This window comes from Spermophilus citellus (assembly GCF_964194105.1).
Source record: "Spermophilus citellus genome assembly, chromosome: 15".
In the NCBI taxonomy this organism is placed as follows: Eukaryota; Metazoa; Chordata; class Mammalia; order Rodentia; family Sciuridae; genus Spermophilus; species Spermophilus citellus.
In genome coordinates, this window is record NC_138195.1 from 85,700,036 (window position 1) to 85,725,041 (window position 25,006).

Below are 25,006 nucleotides of genomic sequence, written 5' to 3' on the forward strand. Positions count from 1 at the left end.
ATAAATATATACATACTCATATAAAACATAAAAAATATATGTATATACATATGAAAATGTGAGTAGAAACGCAAGCATATTTAATATATATGAAAAATATGGTTCTAATGCAAGTGTAATACACACACATACACACACGCACACTCACAAATTCTCTGCCAAGGTACTTTCTCCACTCTGGGTGTGATATGGCCACTCTGTGTGGCAGCTCCTAGACTGTGTGACCCTGGCACTACAGAGGTCCCTGGAGAGTTGAGAGGAGGTCAGATTTGGCCGGGGTTGAGCAGGGGGTTCTTCTTCCTTTGCCATCTGCCCTTAGGCACTGGCTCTTTAACTCCTTTCATTTTTTTCCCACCCAGTGGTGAAACTGAGTCACTGCAACAGTCGATAATTCTTTAGGGTTTGCTGCCAGTTTCTTAGTTTAGGGGGAAATAACTCAAAAAATAAGTAAATAAAAAGTCAGTAAAGTTAAGGGAAATGGAGATGCCCGAAATGACTGTGAACAGTCAAAACTACTTTGGGAATGAAAATGAAGGTGGGAAATGTCCACCTTCTAACAAACTATGGTACTTCTTTATGTCTATTGTTTATTGTCTGTGTCCTTCTTCATCATGTTAGCTCCCCAAAGGCAAGGGCACCTGACTGTTTTGTTCATCAGTGTAACCAAAAGGCCTATTTTGTACCCTGTAGACAGTAAATATATCCTGAGTTGAATAAATGGCTGCAGGTCTGTAAGATATGGTGCTGTTGAAGAAATGCTCAGGTGTGTACTAAGACGAGGTAATTCATAGCATATCCCCATCCCCTCTCTGGCCCCTTGGACTTGGTATGAGTCTCTGTGGTTAGAAAGATGAGGTCTATTGAAACTGTTTTCAAAAAAAACTATGAGACTCTGGCCAGAGCCCTGGATCCCAGAGAGGAAAAAATGATAAATAATGGAGAAAAAGAAAAATTATGGGATACAAACAAACTGAAAAAGAAATGAAATGGACTTCTGGTTCTGTAATCCTCCTGCACATAACAACTATAAATTCTGGACAAGTTATAGAAAGCAGCTATCCAAAGGCTCTGGAGAGCAACCAAGCAGACAGACCATGCAGGGAAATCTGCATTTGGAGATGGGGATGGCAGTGGGAAGGCTGCCCATTATTATAACTCTTTGCTGGAAAGCAGGACCCGTCCATGCCAAAGAAAGATGACTAAAATTTGGACAGAAAACCTGTATTCTTACTGGCATGAAGAGCCAGGAGATAGGGCTTAGGTAATTAAAGTAACTGGAAAGTAAGGGGGAATCTTGGAAAGAGAGCTAAAGAGTGGAGAGAGACGTGGTCTGTATGAACTGCACAGACCATTGGGTGACTTCTGAACCATGTGTGCAAGTTGCCCAGCTAAGCCTCAAAGAATGGAACCAAGTTTCTGGGGCTACTCACTGCAAGAGAGACAGTTTTGGGTCTGAAATCAGTTAAGCTAACTGCCTCTTGAAAAGAATCAGTACTCTTCGGAGGACTTTGACAGAATCTAGAAGCTCTCCCATATATTATTCACAATTTTCTGAATTCTAGAACAGGAAATTTTTTACTTTCAAAGAGAAAGTTTAGATTTCTCTTTAAATTTCATATAGTTATAATTTTAAATTTATTTTCAATTCCATATATCACAAGCAACCTAAAATAATAGGGTAAACATTGTGTATTTTCTACCTAGTTTAAGAAATAAAAAGTACCAAGTCAGTAGGACTCTACCAATTGTCTTTCTCTGATTTTACTTCTCTCCATGTACCCTCCTGTGGTAACCACCATATTAAGTTTTGTCACTATTTTAACTTTTTAATTCAAGTGGACTTATTGTTAAACAATATACAGTTCTAATGTTGCATGCTTTAGGACTCAATTAAATGATATTATATTCTGTTTTCTTCTGTGAATTTTTAAGATTTGATACTGTGCTCTCTGGTACTCATTCAGGTTGATGCATGCCATGGTTTGAATGTGTCCCCCAAAGTTACTGTGGAGCAAACTTAATCCCCATTGCAACCATGTTGAAAGGTGGTACCTTTAAGAAGTAATGGAAGCACAGAGCCCTTGTGAATGAATTAATGCTGTTGTCATAGTAACAGGTTTATTATTTCTAGAGTGGGTTTATTATAAAAGTGAGTTATGCTCCCTCTTGTTTATTCTCTTGCCTTTCTGCTTTCTGCCATGGGATGACTCAGCAAGAAGCCCCTTGCAACAGGGCAGTCTCTGGGTCTTGGACTTCCCAACCTCCAGAATTATAAGAAATAAATCTTTGCTCTTTATAACTCACCCAGACTAGTATTCTTTTATAGCAGTACAAAATTAACAAGATGATGTGCATAGCTGATGTTCATTCATTTTCATTGTTCTATAATATTTTAGTACATATTGCAAGGTATGTTTTCATTCTTCCTTTCATGAATATTTGAACGTTAAAATTTTTGTTTTTGAAAAAAAAGCTGCTTGAACTTTCTTGCATATGAATTTGCATGCACATGATGTCTACATCATGATGTAGACATCATGATGTGGTCCTGTACCAGCAGCCTTGGTATTACTTGAGTTCTGTTTGGCCATGCAAATTCTTGGACTCCACCATGGACCTTCAGAGTCAAGGAACTCTGAGGGAAGGAACAGCAACCTGTGTTTTAGCCCTCTTGAAGCTTCCAATGAACAGGCAGGGTAAAGAACCCTCTAGAAGTGGAATTACTAGATCACAGCAGGTATATGCACCTTGGTTGGATGATACCAAATGACCACCCAAGCTGAGGGCATCAACAGGCAATCCCTTCTATCATTCCATGAGCTTCTACTGATTGCAACACTTCATATTCTTGGAACTTTGAACTTTCTGGCCAATCTAGTTGGTGTAAAATGGTTTACACTGTGATCTTATTTTAGTCTCTCTTGATTCTGATGAGGTTGAACACCTTCCTGTTCATTTATTAGGAATCTATATTTACTTTTCTATGGCATGTCTGTTCCTGTCTTTTGTCCCTTCTTCTACTGAATTGTGTTTATCTTTTTATTATTGAGCACTCCTTGTCAGACATTTTGCAAATAACTTCTTCCAGTCTGTGGATTTTTTTTTTTACTTTTAAATGATGTTTTGATATGTAAATGCCTGTTTTTTAAAGTTCCCCAAGACATATTTTTACAAAGTCAACATAAATAATACCCACATGCATGCATGTAAATATATACATATACAAACATGAACACATGTAGATAAACATGCATATGCGCACATATATGACTATACCTTTAACATATATACACAAAATACACACACACACACACACACATATATATATATAGTATAAAAGCTATCCTTATATACACATAGATAATACTTATTATACTCTCTTTTCCTATATTTTATTAGTTCATTATAGTTGTATATAATGGTGGTATTCATATTACATACTCATACGTGCACACAACATAACAATATATAATTCGACCAACTATCATTCCCTAGTATTTCTCCTTTTCTTGCCTTCCTCCCTCCTCTTGGTCTCATTTCTCTATTGATCTCCCTTATATTTTTATGACCTCACCCCAACACACCTTTATTTTTCATTTTCCTCTCTAGCTTCCACATATGAGAGAAAACATACGATCCTTGACCTTCTCAGTTTGACTTATTTAGCTTAGCTGGGTATGCATATATCACTGTAGTATGCTGACTTTAATTCTTTAAGATAAATACCAAGGAGTGGTATAGCTGGGCCCTACGGTGGTTCCATGCCTAGTCTTTTAATGAACCTCCATACTTATTTCCATCAGTACTAGTTGTATTAGTTTAAAATCCCACCAAAGTGTAAAAGTTTTTTCCCCACATCCTCTTTAGGATTTATTATTGTTAGTGTTCTTGATGACTGCCATTCCAACTGGGAGTGTAATTTTGATTTGCATTTCCCTAATTGCTAATGATATTGAACATTTTTCCATATATTTGTTCATCATTTGCATTTCTTCTCAAAAGTCTTTAATTCTTATGTAGTTATATGGATCATTCTTCTATGTGTTTTTTTTTAAATCTTGCTTAAGAAACCCTTCCCTACAAAGGAAATGAAGATATTCCTCTTTAGTTTCTTATAAAAGTCTAAATACTTTGCTTTCATAATTAGGTGTTCAAACCACATTGGCTTTATCTTGTATAATGTGGGATAGAAATTTCTTGTTTATAATACAGTTAACCAATTGTCCCAGTTATAGCAAATATATAGATTTAGGGGAGGAGAATCAACATCTTTGTAATACTGACTCTTCCTATTCATGTACATGAGTGTAATATATCTGTTCCTTTAATAACTTCTTTTAAAAATGTATTTCAATGGAATTTCATATTTTGATAAATTTATTCCTAGATATACTTTTAGTTGCTTTGCGAGTAGTATCTTTAAAAGCAAGTTTATATGTTACAAGTGTTTTTTTTTAAAGAGAGAGACAGAGACAGAGAGAGAGAGAATTTTAATATTTATTTTTTAGTTATAGGCGGTCACAACATCTTTGTTTGTATGTGGTGCTGAGGATCGAACCCGGGCCGCACGCATGCCAGGCGAGCGCGCTACCGCTTGAGCCACATCCCCAGCCCTGTTCCAAGTGTTTTGAGCTGGAATAGAAAAAAAAATTGGTTTTTGTATGATGGTCTTCTAGCCAGTAACCTTGTTTAATTTCAAAACGATAGAAATCATACTATCCTTATATTTCTTGGCCATAGCAATTATTGGAAAGTATTGGAATATCCTCTATAGAAGCCATAAGAAAAAGCTTGGTGATCTTAGAGTCCCCCATGTAACTAAGCTGTCATCCCACAGATGCAAAAGAAGGCACGCTCCCAGATAGACAGAGTTGCAGACCCTTTTTTCCTGCTTGCTTGTGGCCAGAGTATTAAGAAAAGAATTAGAATTTAAAAATGCTAAATGGAGATGTTACCACTAAGATGAATCTGAGATATCAACTTCTGAAACTGATCATAAGTAAATGAGATCTCAAACCGCAAGGTGGTTGCTATTCTCTTGTGTAAATGATTGAAAAAATTATTAGTGGACAAAATTGAAAAATATTCTGGAATGAAATGGGGGTGAGGAGGAGACTCTGAACCTTAGATTCAAGACACTAGAGAGGGAAAGGTGGAAATCCAAGGTGCAAAAATCTCTTGATTTTCATACAGAAAAACAACATTTTATGGTTTTTAACAGACATCTTTCAAAATTTAGAAACATCTGTAAAATATGTTCCTATTTGGCCATTTGAGTAAAAAGAATAGGCATTTCCATTTTAAATTGTTTTAAAACCTCAACAGAAACAATGCTGAACATGAGAGAAAGGTTAAAAGACAACAAATAAGTATTAAAAAGGAACAATAACTCTATGGAATTATTATAATGAATATAGTTATATATATTTCCCATAGGCTCACATTAAATAAGAAACTTTAATAATATTTTACTTAACAGAATGTTTTAGCCAAACCACTATAGACATGATTTAAAAATGGAATGATGGTTATTCCGTATACATGAAGTCTAGTGAAGAGAACAGCTTTATCTGGGAAAAGAGTTCTGAAGATTTTGTACCTTGTATGACAGGATACAGGAAGATATGTTTAATGTAGACTGCAAAAAGTTTCTAAATCTCATTTATTTTGTTTATCAAATACTTACACAGAGCTTCCCATGTGCCAGCTATTATTCTAAGTGCTTGACAAAGAAGAACTTGTTTTATTGGTCAGGATCCTGGCAGGAAACAGATGGCATGCTCAAATTGGATAAATAGAAGTGAATTGAATAAGAGGAATATTTACAAAGGTATGAGTGGGATTTGGAAAATGTAAAAGGGGATCGTGTGACACCCTGGCTTGGCAGCAGAGCCTTCACCACCCTGGGCCTGCCTGAAGGGGCTCGGAAGGGGGGTCGCTAGGGGTACCAGAGAGGGAGGCTTCCTAGTGGGCTGCAGGAGACCCCTGGCAACCTGCAGGGAGGGAAGAAGAGGGATAAACACCCCAACCTCACTCTCCTCCCACCTCCAGCTCTCCTGCCAGCGCCACCTGTCAGCCAAAGCAATAGAAAGCCTGAGGGCAAAAAGCTCATTGATGCCACCTATATGGTCCCACCCAGGGTATCAAAGCAGGATAGAGAAATGTCAGAGGTGGAACTAAAGGGGCAAAGATACTTGGTACACTCATAATAACCCCATTGGTAGGAACTCTTGTTGCATGCATTTTATAGAAGCTGACACACAGAGGGGTTAACTAACTTTCCAAGGTCATACAGCTGATAAATGACAGATCTGGGGATTTTAACTCAGGCACTTAGTTATCTCTTTTATCAAATTATCATACTATAAGCTTATATATTGTATTTTAGCCATTCTGTGTTTTTTTTAAAAAAAACATTTATTCTAATTCCATCTGATATTCTGAGGTGCATACAGATTTTTAAAAAGACCATGGTAATCCATTTCTCACTTCTTTCTACCACCTGTTTAAGGACTGGGAGGCATTTTTGTTATTGTAGGCACTTAACTTCCAGATTCCCATTATGATCAAAGATCATTTTAAAAATTGAGCAATTTTCATGATAGGCATGCTTCCCAGAAACTTCTTAGTAGAGTTTGGTACATTATAGCTAGGAGAAGGTGAAAATTTCTACTAAATTATTATAGTAGTAGAAGGTGAAAATTTGATCTCAATCTTAAAGATTCAATTGTAAATGTGGATTATGGTTGCATTAAGTTTGTACACTTTAAGTCTTTTACTTTTTCAATAAAATTATGGGAATCTGGCACTTCTTAATAACAAGGCTCTTTTAGATTTCTTTTGGTCAATATGTTCAAATATTTTTAAAAAGTGCCACGAATTCAGTATAAAATACATGTGTTCCAGCAAATAAACTATAAAGCATATTTCATAGAAAAAAAATCATGTTTTCATATTGATTTCTGTCATTAGGTTGGAATTCTTTTGAATAAACTACCTACCAGAAGGTTCAAAATTGGAGATATGCACAAGCTAATATGGCTGCCAATTCCACTATGATTTCCTGGAGGTTTTGTATTGTAAGTGCTTGTGTTGTTTTCTGGAACTTCTGCCTTCCACATTTACTGTCCTGCCAATTTATGCAGATGCCCTTTCTAGATTTATTCCCTGTCTCCCCACCACATTCTTCACACCCCAGGATGATGCTTCCAAACTTTGCAGACACACACACATGTACACACACACACACACACACACACACACACACACACACACCCTTTGCAGTCCTTACCATACTGTGTTAACCTTAATCATTTGTGCATCTATTTATCAAGCTGAACTGTGACTTCTTGAAGGCCAGGATCACAGACTGCCAAAGAGTTTCCACAAAGGTGTTGGATGAACAACTGTTACTGAACCACTTAAGAACTAGTTCTGTGATTCTTGGCCATGATATGGGGACCAGCAGTGCCTTCAACATCTGTTTACATTTTTCTGTGTCTGCTACCTGCATAGAGAGATTCAGAGGGTCACCCAGAAGCATGAAAACTCATATCCACCTTGCATTACATTTCACTAGCATTTGAATCTGTGAGTTCAGTACAAGCCTGATGTAACAAGTCTGGATCTAAAATTCCCTCTGTGTACCAGAATTCCCAAATTATAATAAATTTCTTGGCATTTTGCTTGCTGCAATGATCCCCTCAGTAAATTTACTTAATTTGGGGCATATTAAAAGTTATGTTCATGCTGAAAACATTAAAATTATCTAGGTCCTGTTTCTAATTACCTTCTTTGGAATACATGTTAAAATCAGAACACAAGTTAGGGTCATATTAACACAAGTGGGGATGAAAGTTTGGTTTTAAAGATATTCTCCAGGGGCTGAGGTTGTGGCTCAGCAGTAGAGCGCTTGCCTAGCACATGTGGGGTGCTGGGTTTGATCCTCAGCCCCACATAAAAATAAAAACAAATAAAAATAAAGGTATTGTGTCCAACTACAACTAAAAAAAAAATCTAAAAAAAAATGTTCTCCAATACCCTGAATTTTAATGAGTCCAATATGTGTGTTTGTCAGTTGTGTAGAAGGGTGGTCTTTTGAAAGAGTGACTGAGACTCTCTCTGGATCTCCTTTGGGGTCTCGGGTACGTTCATCAGCTGGTGCTATTTCAAGCTGCCACCTTCAGGTTCTTCCAGTTTCGTCCACATGGTCCACCTGCCTGTTTACCCAGGTTCCCCAAGTGATCACTACCACTCACTCACTCTAAATCCAGCTACGTGAACCAATTATTTTCTTTTATCCCATCCACCAATGAACATCCCTCCCTCTTCCTTTGTTTGGGAGTGGGACAGTGTCAGGTCGAGTTTATCTATTATTTAGCTGCTACACGTGGTGCTGAGGCTAAAGAGCTAATATCAAAGTTTCAGCTTTTCTAGGGCCTATTTCCCTCCAAGTAGCTCAAGGCAGATATTATACTCCTGGCCATGAAGTATAACCTTATCCCACCTGAGATTAAGCTAAGTGAAGATCATTCCCTGAGAAAGCTTTTCTAGACTCTCTTGTGGCCACATATGTCATTAGCATTGTTCATCTGATGAGCTACTGTATGTGGAAGTGTATTATAAACCAGGAAACGGTATGTAGGGGTAAAATATGACCCCTAGCTAACCTGGAAAAGATCAAGGATATTTGCAAATCATTCTTGAAACTAGAATTCTTGTGAAGAAAAGGATTCTGTCAAGAGACTTCAATACGTTATTCAAGGACTTAAAACTCAGCAATATTTTTCTTGGTTTTCAGAATTGCATTCCTGCGTACTGAGAGTTTGTGATTCTAAAAATGATATCCAAATCCTCACTTAAATTAGCTAATGAGTTGGAATCTTTTTCAGAGCTATTAGTTTGATTTTCTGGTATTTTCTGCCCGTTAATCTGCCATATGGCATGTATTTACTTTTAACATTAATGTGAACCAAAATTAATTTTGTTTGGGGAAATTTGGAAGAATTTCATGAAATCCCTCATGGTAGCTCTGTAAATGCCCTGGAGTGAAACAAACTAGGGTTGGGAGACATTAATCTAGATTAATGCTCTGGAGAGCACGTCAGGGTTCATCCTGTGCTTCTGCACTTTCTGTCATGGAGTGGAGCAGGGCAAGTGACTGAGTTGCAAATAATCTCAGTGCCCTGAAAATAAGGCTCGTTCTTGAATATTTCTCTGAAGTTAATTCTTGCAAGAAAATCATGACTCATTTTCCTCTCTTGGTTTATAGCTCCTATTTGGAAGTTAAAAGTAAATGAATTATAGTTCATTTGGTAACTTTAAAAATTATAGAAATCTATCTCATGGTTTACTCAAATGAACAGTCGTAAGATTTGAAGCAAGTGATTTATAAGCAAAAACATAACAAGATCAGTTTTACCGTTAAAGAAATGCACAGTGAATTAAAAAGCGTAAGATGAATGATAAGGGCTCGGAGCTTTCCTTTGTTCCTAGCATGTTGGCAAAGCCTGTCGTTAATAACACTCAGCTTTAATGTGGAAAATTTCATTTTGGATGTTTAAAGTACTCCAGAAACATTTGTCTGTTATTCTTCCCAGGATTCCAGGCCCGTGGGTGCTCTACCTTAGAATAAGATTGATTTCATTAGGAGTTAAAAGTAGGTTTAGGACCTAATGAGAGTCAGCAAGTCTTTTGAAGGAGAAATAGAATCATACCACATTCCAGGGGCTTCCTCTCTACTGGCTCATGGGCAGACATCTCTCCTCGAGCCTTGAGGTGAATGAAGCAAAGAAGACCCTCTCCTTACTGCTTCAGAATGAGATGAATTATTCCACCATAGGGGAACCCTCAAGCTAACTTCCACCTGTGGGTGCAGGACAGTCAGTACCCGACCTGTGATGGAAATTGTTGCTCAGTGAGCCATATTCTCAAGGAGTTGTGTCCTTTTGATTCCTCCAATCCTCCCTAGTAGTCTTTTTTTTTCTCCCCTCTTTCTCTCACTCTCTCTGTTGAGGACTCACGATCTCTAAGCAATAATTTTCTGCTGTGAAAACTATAGGTCATCTCTCACCTCTGCTTGGGTGAAAGCTACTTGAGGACTGAGGTCTGGCATTTTCATTTTTAAAAATATTCAAACTCTAGCACAGAGTCTGGCACAGGGGATGCTCAGACACACAAATACATACACACGTATACACACGTGCACCCATGTGCACACATGTGCACACACATTGACTAGCTGAGAGATTAAATGGATTTATAACAGTTAGTCATGGAGAAACTTGGTCCCTGAACTATATAAATATCATTAGGAAAAATGCAGTCCTTCATGAAGTCAGGCTAGACACCCCAGTTCCGACAATGGCTAAAGAATGTATTCTTATCATCTCCAACAGCCACCCCCGTTTTCTCTTGCAGCAATTTGAACCTCCCTACGTGTGGTTCTTATGATTCGAGCTGCAGCCACAATGAGCACCTCCTTAGAGTCTTTCATAGTTTGCAGTCCGCAAAGACTACTGGAATTTCTTAGTTCTTTTAAATAGTCAGCAGGTACAGCATTGGGGGGACTTTCCACTTGCATTGGTGGACACTAACAAAATGCCATAGAAGGACCTAGTCTCATTTTTCCTTTTGTGGCTACAGATGGTTTTCTCATTGGTTGTAACAGCTTTAAAATACTTTAGAAATGTTGAAGACAAAGAACACAGGTGGGGAGACTGCGGCGGAGGAGATAACTTCATTGAAACCTGCGGATACAGGTGTGTAATTCCCTAGCCTTCCCTCTCCACACATCGGGGAAACCTTAAGGGCCCCTCCCAGCTCTCCCGTAAGGGCCGCTCCCAGCTCTCCCGTGAGCGTGACAGCCAGCCCGAGGGAATCAGAGGTGGCGAGGGACCCGGCGCGGGACCCGCGGTGCGGAACTACCACTCCCACCAGGGCTGACTGCTGAGGCCTCTTGCACCAGCTACCGGGGGCGTGGCTACCGGAGGGCAAGTAAAATTCGCTGAGGATTCTCAGCCCCAAGCTCTACAAACTTAGGGTCTGAGGGAATGGCAAACTGGGAGAGTGTGCCTAGTCGTCCATGAAAACAGGGCTCCCGGGAGCAGCAGACCTGGCGTGTAGCCAGTATTGTGATGAGCGGCACCCGTGAGAGGGGCCTGGCTAGAGGAAAAGTGGGAAGTGACTAGACACAAGAGGAGGCCCTAGGCATTCAGGATTGGAGACTCGCCCAGTCTGGGAGGAGCTGCTGCACAGTGATTGGTTCCCCCGTATTGACAAGAGAAACTTGACCTGGTGGGCACAGCACCACCTACTGGAAGAGAAGTTAATCAAACTCTAAGACTGCATTTATTAGTTTTTTTTTTCTTTTTTTCTTTTCTCTTTTTTTTTGATTTGGGTTTTTCTTTCATTTTCATTTTTCTTTCCTGTTGTGTTTTAATTTTTTTTTACAATTTTTTTAAAATTTTTTTCTTCTAATTTTAATTTTTATTTTTATTATTATTTTTTTTAATTTTTTTTCTTTTTTTATTTCCTATTTTTTTCTTCTTTTGTCTTTTCATTTCTCTTATCCCCCCTTCCTTGAATTCTACCTGCTTACTCTCATTCTCTTTAGTGACTTCTTCCCTTCCCTTCTAATACCTTTCCTCCCAAGCATCAAATAAATTTATAGGAGTAAACAGTAACTCAGCAGTCAAACAGAACAAGAAGTAACATGAGCAGCTTCAAAAAGCAAGGAAGAAAAGGAGTACAAACAATGCAGGACAGCCTAAATATTCAGGAGGACCTAGAGTCATCAGAAAAATGGTCATATAAAGAACTCAAGGAACACCTTAGACAGATGGAATGGAACCTTAAAGAGGATACAACACAGCAAATTCAAGCAGCGAAAGAACACATTGAGAATGAATTACATAAACAGATAAAAGAAGAAGTTAAGCATCTTTATCAGGAGATAGAGATTATAAAAAACAATCAAACAATAATTCTAGAAATGAAGGAAACGATAAACCAAATTAAAAACTCAATTGAGAGTATCACTAACAGAGTGGAGCAAGTAGAAGCCAGAACTTCAGAGAATGAAGACAAAATATATCATCTTGAAAAGAGTCTAGCCAACTCAGAAAGGCTGGTAAAAAATCATGAGAAAAACATCCAAGAGTTATGAGATAACATAAAAAAACCAAACTTACGAGTCATCGGGATAGAAGAAGGTACAGAGATTCAAACCAAGGGAATGAGTAACCTGCTGAATGAAATAATTACAGAAAACTTTCCAGAAATAAAAAAGGAAACAGATATACAAATTGAAGATGCATACAGGACACCGAGCACACAAAATCATAGTAGACCAACGCCAAGACACATTGTTATGAAGATATCCAATATACAGAACAAAGAGAAAATATTAAAAGCTACAAGAGAAAGGAGACAGATTACATTCAGGGGTAAACCAATAAGGTTAACAACGGATTTTTCATCACAGACACTGAAAGCAAGAAGGTCATGGAACAATGTATTCAAACACTGAAAGACAATGGATGCCAACCAAGAATTCTGTATCCAGCAAAATTAAGCTTCAGGTATGACAACGAAATAAAAATCTTTCATGATAAACAAAAGTTAAAAGAATTTGCAGCCAGAAAACCAGCATTGCAAAGCATTTTGAGCAAAACACTACACGAGGAAGAAATAAAAAACAATAACCAAAACCATCAGTGGGAAGTGCCTCAGTAAAGACAGAGGGCGAGGGGAAAGATAATCATGGAGAAACAAACTAAATTTTTTAAAAAAAGGATAAATAATCAAACATGGATGGAAGTACAAACCATATATCAATAGTAACTCTGAATGTTAATGGCTTAAACTCTCCAATAAAGCGACATAGGCTGGCATCATGGATTAAAAAAACAAATCCAACAATATGCTGCCTCTAGGAGACACATCTGATTGGAAAAGACATACACAGGCTGAAGGTGAAAGGATGGGAAAAAATATACCACGCACACGGTCCTCGTAAGCAAGCAGGGGTGGCCATCCTCATAGCAAATAAAATCGACTTCAAGACTAAGTTAATCAAAAGGGATAAAGAAGGTCATTATATACTGTTAAAAGGGACCATTCACCAACAAGACATAACAATTATCAATATTTATGCACCAAATAATGGTGCTGCGACATTCATAAAACAAATTCTCCTCAAGTTCAAGAATCAAATAGACCACAACACAATAATTATGGGTGACTTCAACACACCTCTCTCACCATTGGACAGATCCTCCAAACAAAAGTTGAATAAAGAAACTATAGAACTCAATATCACAATCAATAACCTAGACTTAACTGACATATATAGAATATATCAACCATCATCAAATGGATATACTTTTTTCTCAGCAGCACATGGATCCTTCTCAAAAATAGACCATATATTATGCCATAGGGCAACCCTCAGTAAATATAAAGGGGTGGAGATAATACCATGCATTTTATCTGATCATAATGGAATGAAACTGGAAATCAATGATAAAAGAAGGAAGGAAAAATCATACATCACATGGAAAATGAACAATATGTTACTGAATGATCAATGGGTTACAGAAGACATAAAGGAGGAAATGAAAAAATTCTTAGAGATAAATGAAAATACAGACACAACATATCGGAATCTATGGGGCACAATGAAAGCAGTTTTAAGAGGAAAATTCATCGCCTGGTGGTCATTCCTCAAAAAAAAGAAAAAACCAACAAATAAATGAGCTCACACTTCATCTCAAAGCCCTAGAAAAGGAAGAGCAAAACAACAGCAAATGTAGCAGAAGGCAAGAAATAATTAAAATCAGAGCGGAAATCAATGAAATTGAAACAAAATAAACTATTGAAAAAATTAACAAAACTAAAAGTTGGTTCTTCGAAAAAATAAATAAGATCGACAGACCTTTAGCCATGCTAATGAAGAGAAGAAGAGAGAGAACTCAAATTACTAACATACGGGATGAAAAAGGCAATATCACAACAGATGCTACAGAAATACAGAAGACAATTAGAAATTATTTTGAAAACCTATATTCCAATAAAATAGAAGATAGTGAAGACATCGATAAATTTCTTAAGTCATATGATTTGCCCAGACTGAGTCAGGAGGATACACACAATTTGAACAGAACAATATCAATGGATGAAATTGAAGAAGCCATCAAAAGACTACCAACCAAGAAAAGCCCAGGACCGGATGGGTATACAGCGGAGTTTTACAAAACCTTTAAAGAAGAATTAATACCAATACTTTTCAAGTTATTTCAGGAAATAGAAAAAGAGGGAGCTCTTCCAAATTCATTCTATGAGGCCAACATCACCCTGATTCCGAAACCAGACAAAGACACCTCAAAGAAAGAAAACTACAGACCAATATCTCTGATGAACCTAGATGCAAAAATCCTCAATAAAATTCTGGCGAATCGGATACAAAGGCACATCAAAAAAATTGTGCACCATGATCAAGTAGGATTCATCCCTGGGATGCAAGGATGGTTCAACATACGGAAATCAATAAATATTATTCACCACATCAATAGACTTAAAGATAAGAACCATATGATCATCTCGATAGATGCAGAGAAAGCATTCGACAAAGTACAGCATCCCTTTATGTTCAAAACATTAGAAGAACTAGGGATAACAGGAACTTACCTTGACATTGTAAAAGCTATCTATGCTAAGCCTCAGGCTAGCATCATTCTGAATGGACAAAAGTTAAAGGCATTCCCTCTAAAATCCGGAACAAGACAGGGATGCCCTCTATCACCACTTCTATTCAATATAGTTCTCGAAACACTGGCCAGAGCAATTAGACAGACAAAAGAAATTAAAGGCATAAAAATTGGAAAAGAAGAACTCAAATTATCACTATTTGCAGATGACATGATTCTATACCTAGAAGACCCAAAAGGGTCTACAAAGAAACTACTAGAACTAATAAATGAATTCGGCAAAGTGGCAGGATATAATATCAACACGCATAAATCAAAGGCATTTCTGTATATCAGCGACAAAACTTCTGAAACGGAAATGAGGAAAAACACTCCATTCACAATATCCTCAAAAAAAATAAAATACTTGGGAATCAACCTAACAAAAGAGGTGAAAGATTTATACAATGAAAACTACAGAACCCTAAAGAGAGAAGTAGAAGAAGATCTTAGAAGATGGAAAAATATACCCTGTTCATGGATAGGCAGAACTAACATCATCAAAATGGCGATATTACCAAAAGTTCTCTATAGGTTTAATGCAATGCCAATCAAAATCCCAATGGCATTTCTTGTAGAAATAGATAAAGCAATCATGAAATTCATATGGAAAAATAAAAGACCCAGAATAGCAAAAGCAATTCTAAGCAGGAAGTGTGAATCAGGTGGTATAGTGATACCAGATTTCAAACTATATTACAGAGCAATAGTGACAAAAACAGCATGGTACTGGTACCAAAACAGGCGGGTGGACCAATGGTATAGAATAGAGGACACAGAGACTAATCCACAAAGTTACAACTATCTTATATTTGATAAAGGGGCTAAAAGCATGCAATGGAGGAAGGATAGCATCTTCAACAAATGGTGTTGGGAAAACTGGAAATCCATATGCAACAAAATGAAATTGAATCCCTTTCTCTCGCCATGCACAAAAGTTAACTCAAAATGGATCAAGGAGCTTGATATCAAATCAGAGACTCTGCATCTGATAGAAGAAAAAGTTGGCTCCGATCTACATATTGTGGGGTCGGGCTCCAAATTCCTTAATAGGACACCCATAGCATAAGAGTTAATAACAAGAATCAACAAATGGGACTTAATTAAACTTAAAAGTTTTTTCTCAGCAAGAGAAACAATAAGAGAGGTAAATAGGGAGCCTACATCCTGGGAACAAATTTTTACTCCTCACACTTCAGATAGAGCCCTAATATCCAGAGTATACAAAGAACTCAAAAAATTAGACAATAAGATAACAAATAACCCAATCAACAAATGGGCCAAGGACCTGAACAGACACTTCTCAGAGGAGGACATACAATCAATCAACAAGTACATGAAAAAATGCTCACCATCTCTAGCAGTCAGAGAAATGCAAATCAAAACCACCCTAAGATACCATCTCACTCCAGTAAGATTGGCAGCCACTATGAAGTCAAACAACAACAAGTGCTGGCGAGGATGTGGAGAAAAGGGTACACTTGTACATTGCTGGTGGGACTGAAAATTGGTGCGGCCAATTTGGAAAGCAGTTTGGAGATTCCTGGGAAAGCTGGGAATGGAACCACCATTTGACCCAGTTATTGCCCTTCTCGGACTATTCCCTGAAGACCTTAAAAGAGCATGCTACAGGGATACTGCCACATCGATGTTCATAGCAGCACAATTCACAATAGCTAGACTGTGAAACCAACCCAGATGCCCTTCAATAGATGAATGGATAAAAAAAATGTGGCATCTATACACAATGGAGTACTATGCAGCAATAAAAAATGACAAAATCTTAGAATTTGAAGGGAAATGGATGGCACTAGAACAGATTATGCTTAGTGAAGCTAGCCAATCCCTAAAAAACAAATACCAAATGTCTTCTTTGATATAATGAGAGCAACTATGAACAGAGCAGGGAGGAAGAGTAGGAAGAAAAGATTAACATTAAACAGAGACATGAGATGGGAGGGAAAGGGAGAGAAAAGGGAAATTGCATGGAAATGAAGGGAGACCCTCATTGCTATACAAAATTACATATAAGAGGTTGTGAGGGGAATGGAAAAATAAACAAGGAGAGAAATGAAGTACAGTAGATGGGGTAGAGAGAGAAGATGGGAGGGGAGGGGAGGGGGGATAGTAGGGGATAGGAAAGGTAGCAGAATACAACAATTACTAATAGGGCATTATGTAAAATTGTGGATGTGTAACCGACGTGATTCTGCAATCTGCATTTGGGGTAAAATTAGGGGTTCATAACCCACTTCAATCTAATGTATGAAATATGATATGTCAAGAGCTTTGTAATGTTGTGAACAACCAATAAAAAAATAAAATAAAAAAATAAAATAAAACGAAAAAAAATTAGAACACAGGTGGGAACGAAGTGGAGGGCTGGGTCGATTCCACCTTTTTGCAAGCAGATTAGATACTGAAGTTAAATGTTCTCAGATTATGTTGTACTTTGTAGGCAGTAAGCAAGCCAAACAAAATAAAACAACCCTGCCTCAGCTCCTGCTTATCCAATACAGTCCTAGTTAGTTAACAGAAACATTGCTCTTTTGACTCTCCAGGTCAATCTTCAGTTGTGTAAATGCATTCAGAATTGGTGTAAACCGGCATAATCAATGGATAATTGACATACTTTACTGAGGACTATTTAATCACAAATTTTGAATATTGTGATATTTTGTAGAAATAAGCTGAAGATCTTGATCAGACCTGAAGTATCACAGATTATAGAAACTATCCAGCTTTGATATAATAAAACTTTTATCTTTGATTTTCTTAGGAAGAGACACAGAGAGCTTTTGTCATCCTGAGATGATATTTGTTTCCTAGAGTACAGGAACTCTTGGCTTAGGAGAAAAAAAAACAGTGTTAGAATCTTTGTTTAAAAAGATTCCCATTAAAATAGATGGAAATGCTGTCTAAATTATCTCAAGGGAATGAGATTAAAGGTGGCGTCTCTTTACTAGGTCATAACTCTGTGTCCTAATTCCACATCTAAGTTGTACTTCATGTGTTTAGGGTGAAGAGAAGAAAGCAGGATATAAATCACATTTGTGACAACACAGTGAATGATTTGATCTCACATATTCAGCTCTCTTCATATTAGTCACTTTCTTCAGTTTGGATATTGAAACCATAATTTATTAAAATGATCCTTATGCAATGTATCGGTGCACTCGGGGATTGCATTTAACAAACATGAAATCTATGCTAAGGAATCATTTTCTCTTTTGTTCCTCTTTAAAAAGTGGAAGGGATTTTGGAGGGGCTGAAGGCTGAGACTGATTTTTCTGGTTTGAAATAGGAGGTCTCTCCCTGACTTCTCCAGGAAAAATATGTTAGCATCCTGGAGGATAAAGTTGGAAACAAAGAACATGCAGAAAGGATTGTAGAGGGACAACCCAGAGCAGCAGTTGACCTCAGAAGATTAGATAGTGGGCCAAGAGAATGAGGATGTGCAGGCAGGCCCAGGAGGGTGCTCGTCTTCCCACCACCCATGTTCAAGCAGAGGTAAAGATAGGGAGAAGCATTTAAAGCCAGGCAAGTTGAAGCAAGCAACATAGAGATGTGGCCTCCATCCACACAACAGCCCATGAGAGTGATGGATCTCAGGAGCCAGAGCATTAGATTCCATTTTCCACTATGTCTCAAGAGTCAAGGGAGGGCTGGGGTTGTGGCTCAAGCGGTAGCGCGCTCGCCTGGCATGCGTGAGGCCCGGGTTGGGTTCGATCCTCAGCACCACATACCAACAAAGATATTGTGTCCGCCGAGAACTAAAAAAAAATAAATATTAAAATTCTCTCTCTCTCTCTCTCTCTCTCTCTCTCTCTCTCTCTCTCTCTCTCTTTCCTCTCTCTCTCTCTTAAAAAAAAAAAAGGGTCAAGGGAGAAGATAACGTGTGTGATCGTTACAGTTGATTTCACTGAGTCGGAAAGCTGGGGCATGGGTCATTGTATACATTCCAGCTCTACCACAGAGTAAATGTGTGACCTCTCACGTTTGAGTTTCATCTGCTGCTCAGTGGATACTAATAGTAAGTTCTTAACTCTGAGAGTTATTCTCAGAATAAAATTAGCCAAGGCCTAAGTCAAGATTGAGTAACTTGCCCCAAGTCACTCATTCTAAAAGGCAAGGTACTCAATTCTTCCAAGCTTTGGCTTCCTCATCCATAAAATGAGGAAAATAATAGAGATTAAAACAAATTAAAAAATGCAAGGGGATAAGCACAATATCAGACACAGCAAATGCTCACTAAACATTAGCAATTATTAATATTGGCTAAGTAAGAAAGAATCCACGTTGTATGTGATATAGACAACACTCAGAAATGACAACTGTTCTTATTCCCATAGTCATATATAAGTGTTGTGTTATCAAATAATCTGTGGGGGGCAGAAGGAAGTGTGAGATTGCCATCATCTCTTAGGTGTGATAGTAAAAGCAAATGTGATTCCATTTTATTTTGTGACTCCATTCTGTAAAACAACCGTGCCAAGTAGAAAGGTCATGACTGGGGCAAGATGTTCTTTTCCTTTTGCTATAGAAACCTTTAAGAACACAGAACTACCTAACAGGGCATTGTTTCTGTAACTAGGGTAAGGGGGCTCTGTTTCTGTAACTGGGCTAACTGTGATTGGTTACGCTTCCCGCCGCTTGACTGCACTCTCCCGCTTCTGTAACATGGCTTGCTTGCATTGGCTGGACCCCCAAACATTCCTTTTGCGGTTTTCAGGCTTATAAGGAGTGACCGTGCAATTGTTTGGGGCTGATCAGGGGAACAGCTTTATGTTCTGGTCAGCCGCCACCGGTGTGCTTCAATAAAGGCTTCATTTGATTATATGTGAGTGGTCTGGAAGTCAGTTTATAAAACCCCAGGACAAAGCTTTAACCATAACATAGGGTTGAGCAGCAGGCGATTTCAGTGGGTAAGGTAATGGTGGCCTTTACATAATTTCTTCTTTAGCACACATTTTAGGTTTCCATCCTTTATTAAGTAAAGCATGCAGTGGGATTGAGAAAAAATTGTGATCTGGGTAGGGTATACCCTCATCACATGCCCAAGCATACATCAACCAGGTGACATCTTAGGAGATCAACAATCGAGGGCACGTTGCTATGATTATCTTTCTCTTGGGGTTGGACATCACTAGAGGTTAGGCAACCTGTGCCCCCAGGTGGGTGTAGGACATGACAGGGATCATATGGCTGTCCCCCTCAGCTAAAATATTATTGGACCTCGTACAGATCAAAGGAGAAAAATGAGAATATTGATCTTATTTTTAAATGCTTTAATTCCTTAAGTACATAGAGATCTTGATAACCAATTCCGTAGAAATATCTAGTGAAAAAAGGAGAGCTTTTATAAATTGAAATTATTTTAAACAAATAAATTATAGAATACTGCATTTTCCACTATCATCGTGTCTGCTTCAGAGACTGACCTCCAAAATTAAAACAGAGAAGGCATTCCCATAACATGGCCTGTCTCTGATTTGACCAAATTACTGTAACTAGTCTGAATTACTCTCAGGTAAGCCTTCCATTGGTGACAAAGGGAATCCAGGACACCAAGAAGATATTTTCTTACAGAATCTAGCAGGCTGATGTGCAAAGATTTCAGATGTGTAGCTTCTATTAAAGTTAACAAGAGTTGTACTGTTAAAATCCCCTCATGACACTTCACATTATATCGTGGGAAGTCTGGAGAAGGTGCCGAAGGATCATCAAAACATCACTATCACTTTGATAAACTTGTCACCAGGTAAAATAAAATTCATGTATGTTTGCTTCTTTTCCTCTGAAATATAAAGTAATTATGACTATATAAAAACCTTTTACCATAGCTAATTAACTAGAAGCTCCTCATAAACTATGTGTCGACAGCGCCGTATGTCTAATTATCTTTTGTCGCTTCAGAATTGTGATGTTGAATAATGAAGAAAACATTACCTGGTGAAGTATTTTATTTTTATGATGATATCTCTGGAGACAAAGGAGACACAAAGGCTTAAATGCCACCTTCTAAGACATCTTGGCTTTGGCAGACTTTCAGCTCGTTTTCATTTGCATGGAAACCACATTATTTAAAGGAAGAAAAGAAGGAAAGGAAGGAAGGAAGGAAGGAAAAAGAGAAGGAGAAAGGAAGGGATTGTAATAATTACAAGATATGCTCTACAGCTGTTTAGTCACTGTATTAATCCTAGGCATGTGAAGAAAATCATGGCGTAGCTATTTACTTCTAGCCTATTCTGTGGGGCATTATAGCTTGGGTTTTGCCAATTCCATTAAAATCCCTCTTCTCTCCCTGCTTCTTAACAAAGCACTCTAATTTCAATCAGACAGTCATGCACTTACATGACAGAGACAGGAAATGGTTTGCTTGTTTTGATACTTGGCATATGAATCTTGTCTTAACCTTGGGAAGCAATGGCTCCAAGTGCTGTAGGCACTCATGAGGAGGACCAGGAATACTAGGAAGGGCACTTGCAGTCCTAGCCTATTTCTTCTGTCTGCACACACCTTCCAGGTAGTTCTACATTTTTATTAGAATTCAGGGGTATATTTCAACAGCATTGGCCACCATGCATCTGAAGCCAACCCTGTCCTTGGATACCCCATGCAAGGTCACTAAAGTCCAGGACATCTGCCAGAGGGAGGGATTTGGGGACTACACAGCTATAATCAGGGCATGCCACAGGCCAGGGGTTCCTTACTTGGGATGCACAGGTTAATTAGCATCTTCTAACCAGTTGGGCTCTCAGCTGGGGTGTGCATATGGATCACCTGGAGTCTTGTGAAAATGCAGATTCTGAATGAGTGTGTCAGATGAGGCCTGAGGCTCTGCATGTTTATCAAGTTTCCACATGAAGCTGGGGTTGCTGGTCGATGGAGCACACTTACTGAGACCTACTCAACTGAGATGCCCACTCCACTGAGATTTTTGTCCCAATTAAATCCTTTGTCTTCCTCCTCAGTCCCCTCTGAATTCTGGGAACAGCGATCCACAGTACTTAGAATTGATCTTGGGACTGACTCCGTCTCCATCTCACCTGATGGATGAATGTTTCCTGTGTGTGAAGCTTATCTTTCTGAGTAGATGCTAAGCTGCTACCTCCTTCACGCGGCAACCATGATGACCCAGCATAGGCCACGTGTTACTTGTCGAATTAATAACTCTTCTTTCTTATGCTAATTCTAAGCAATGCACTTAATTCAAGCTGGATTCTCAGACTGACATGTGAGAGCTTTTAGGGAGGATTCATATGTTTAAATGTAAATATTTAAACATATGAATGAAATGTATTTGCAGTGGTTCTCAAAGAAGCAATCAAGTTCTAGCATTGGCTCTCAGACCTCCTCTCCCCAACCAGTTCTTACATCTGAACAGGAAGGAAAATGCAACCAGAAACTGAGCCCAGCTGCACTCCCCTAAAGAACTTTTTTCTAAAGAGTCTTGCCTACCCCATGCATCTCTTTGGACCCAACTGAGTGCCTTGAGACTTGCAGAAAAATGAAAGCTATATCTTCTCTTCTTAAAAAATAAAGGGAAGAAAGTCTAAATTTGTTAATTTAGATAAAGCTCTTCTTAATCTTTTACTCTGAATCATCTATCAGCTAAATGAATTTAATTTATACCCCTCCCTCCAACTTAAAAAAAATCCATGATGTTCTGTTTTCCCTGCTATCATTTTCTTTCTCCACAAGACCCCTCCACCTCTCCTCTGCCCACCCTGTTCCTGCACATGCATGTAGGTCCAGTGCAAATCCAATTCCTCGTGGTCAGATTTCCTTCTCTCTGCCCCAAGCTTCTCAGAACTTGGAGAGCTGTCATAATGTTGAATAACTTTGGCCATTAATTGGGTGGTATCCTGGGTGCCATAATTTTTTTTTTGTTGCCTCAACCTGCTATTTAAATATTTTACTGTTAGTTAACTTTAGACATATTTATGCCTTATCAAAAGATGTTAAATTAAAATTTGCTAAAGAAATCCATGACCTACACCTGTATGTTCGTTCCCCTGTGTGCCTGGCATTCATTCATCCATTCAACTATTAATTTTTGAGCCCCGTAATAGTGGAGTGATTAATAACCAAAATAAGGTGAAATATATGTACATAATTGAATTTAATACCTGATGTTTCACAATCCAAGTACTTTCACATATAACATCTCATTGTCCTTGTGACACCCTTCTGAAGCAGATGGGGAAAAGTAATATGTCATGCAAAGCACTTAATTAGTAAATTCACTTTGACAGTGTTTCAAGTCAGCATGTGAAAAAAAGAGGATATTAAGTGGAATAATATAAAATTTAATTGTGACATGTCAAACAAACTCTTAGAGAAGATTCATGAAAATCCCAGAGAAGAACAGTGATTCAAGAACTAAACAATGCTGGATCGATTTATGGCTTATTTAACCAAATCAGCAATCTGGAAAAGGTACCTCTTAAATTTGGACTGAACGCTTGACAGAGAGTAAGACAGCCTGACCTCCATGGCTAATAAATTCCATAAGTAGAGAGCAAACATTAAAAATGCCCCGTAGCTCAATGTCTTCAGCCAAAAAGAACTAATCCAATTGAGTGAGACCAAAGAAAACGACTGGGGATGTATGGTTCCAGAATGTCTCTGAGGTATTCAAACCCAAGTCAATTTAAGGACTTGTAAGTTAATAACTAGGACTTTACACATAATCCTGTACTTTACAGGTAGCCAGTGAAGGTTTTATACAACCAAGGTAATGTGATTTTCATGCTTGGTGTCAGTCAAAATGTCAGTAACTCAGTTCCAGACCAAGAGAAGTTCCTCCATCAGTCCATTAAGAGAGTCCCCCGGAACACTGACAGGCAGGCTCAGAGGAAGTACCAGGGAGGCCAGGGCTGCAGACACATGAGGGAGGTGAGATGGAGGGACAGCAGCTATGGAGGGGCCTGGGCCGGGGGGGCTTTTAAAGGTGTTTCTAGTAAATAATTAAATAGGAAGCCTAAGAGAAATGTCAGGATGAAAGATTAAGTGCAAATTCATAATAGAAATCTTAGAAGCGAACAGCCTTCAAAGCTGCAGTTCTGGGCAATTTACGGATTTGCAGTAATGGTGAGAACCCAGAAGCAATGAGAGTTTCTTCTTAGGGTGATTCATCATCAGCTTTTAATAGTCAGGCAGAGAATATCCGGAGGTTAGGTGGTTAGAGAGTGAATTTAAGTTTCAAAGGGGTGAAGAGGACTACTTTTTAAAAATGTATACATAATGTTAAAATGGATATTTTAAATGCATCTATTGGGATTGTTTTTTTAAAAATGAGCCAAGAGCTGTATGTGTGTGCTTGTCTTTTTATTTTCCAGTGGAAGTATTATACTGTCAGATAATCAGATCTTTACAGATTGGATGTTGACTTATGCTGAGAAAGTTAAAATGAGAAAAGTAACCAAACCACTAATTGAACATACCTAATGACGTTCCAATCACAACACTAGGTACTTTGCACACATTCACTCATTTTAACATTGCAAGTAGTATTAGCTCCAAACACAAACTTGGCAATGAGAGCTCAGAGCTCGGAGCTCTCACTCTGGGCCACTCCAGCAACATCAGTATAGCATGGGACATAGTTAGAATCTGCCTCACTTGACAGCCACAGCATTCTCAAAGGTCCATCCTGTGCGTCCTTTAAGGAAGTTTCCATAGAGAACCTGGGCAGGGAAACAGACCAGTGAGGTGACCAAGCTCAGGGCTGAGCAGCCATCTCTGCTGCACAGATGAGTGTCAGCCCAGGGGCTCCTTTCCAGGAAATACTTTCACAGAGGAGTCCTGAGAAAATGTGCTGTGTTGAAAAAGGAAGAAATGAGACATCTTTTGGCTGACTCTAGCAAGGAATGCAGGAGTTTGTGGGTCCTCAAGAAGAGTCATTTTACAAGATGTACAGAACAATAACCATCGATTACAAACCCAAGGCCAAGAGAGTCGGTGCTATAGTTTCAGATGTACCAGTGCTGCCTTTGTGACCTTGGACAACTTACATGGTTTTGTCATCTCTCATTTTTGTTATTTGTTAAGTAAAGAGATATCTCCATGGATGCTGGTTCCTGTTGTTTCTCACACTGCGCTACAGTAGCCAGGTACAGTGTGAATTAGGACCAGTGTGGCTCCTGTCCTTCCATCAAGGAGCTTGGGTGGGGGCAGAACTTATTAGGAACAATTGTGATAAATACTATGTGAGAAGAGTGGGGATCTATGAAAGCATGACTTATCAAAAGATT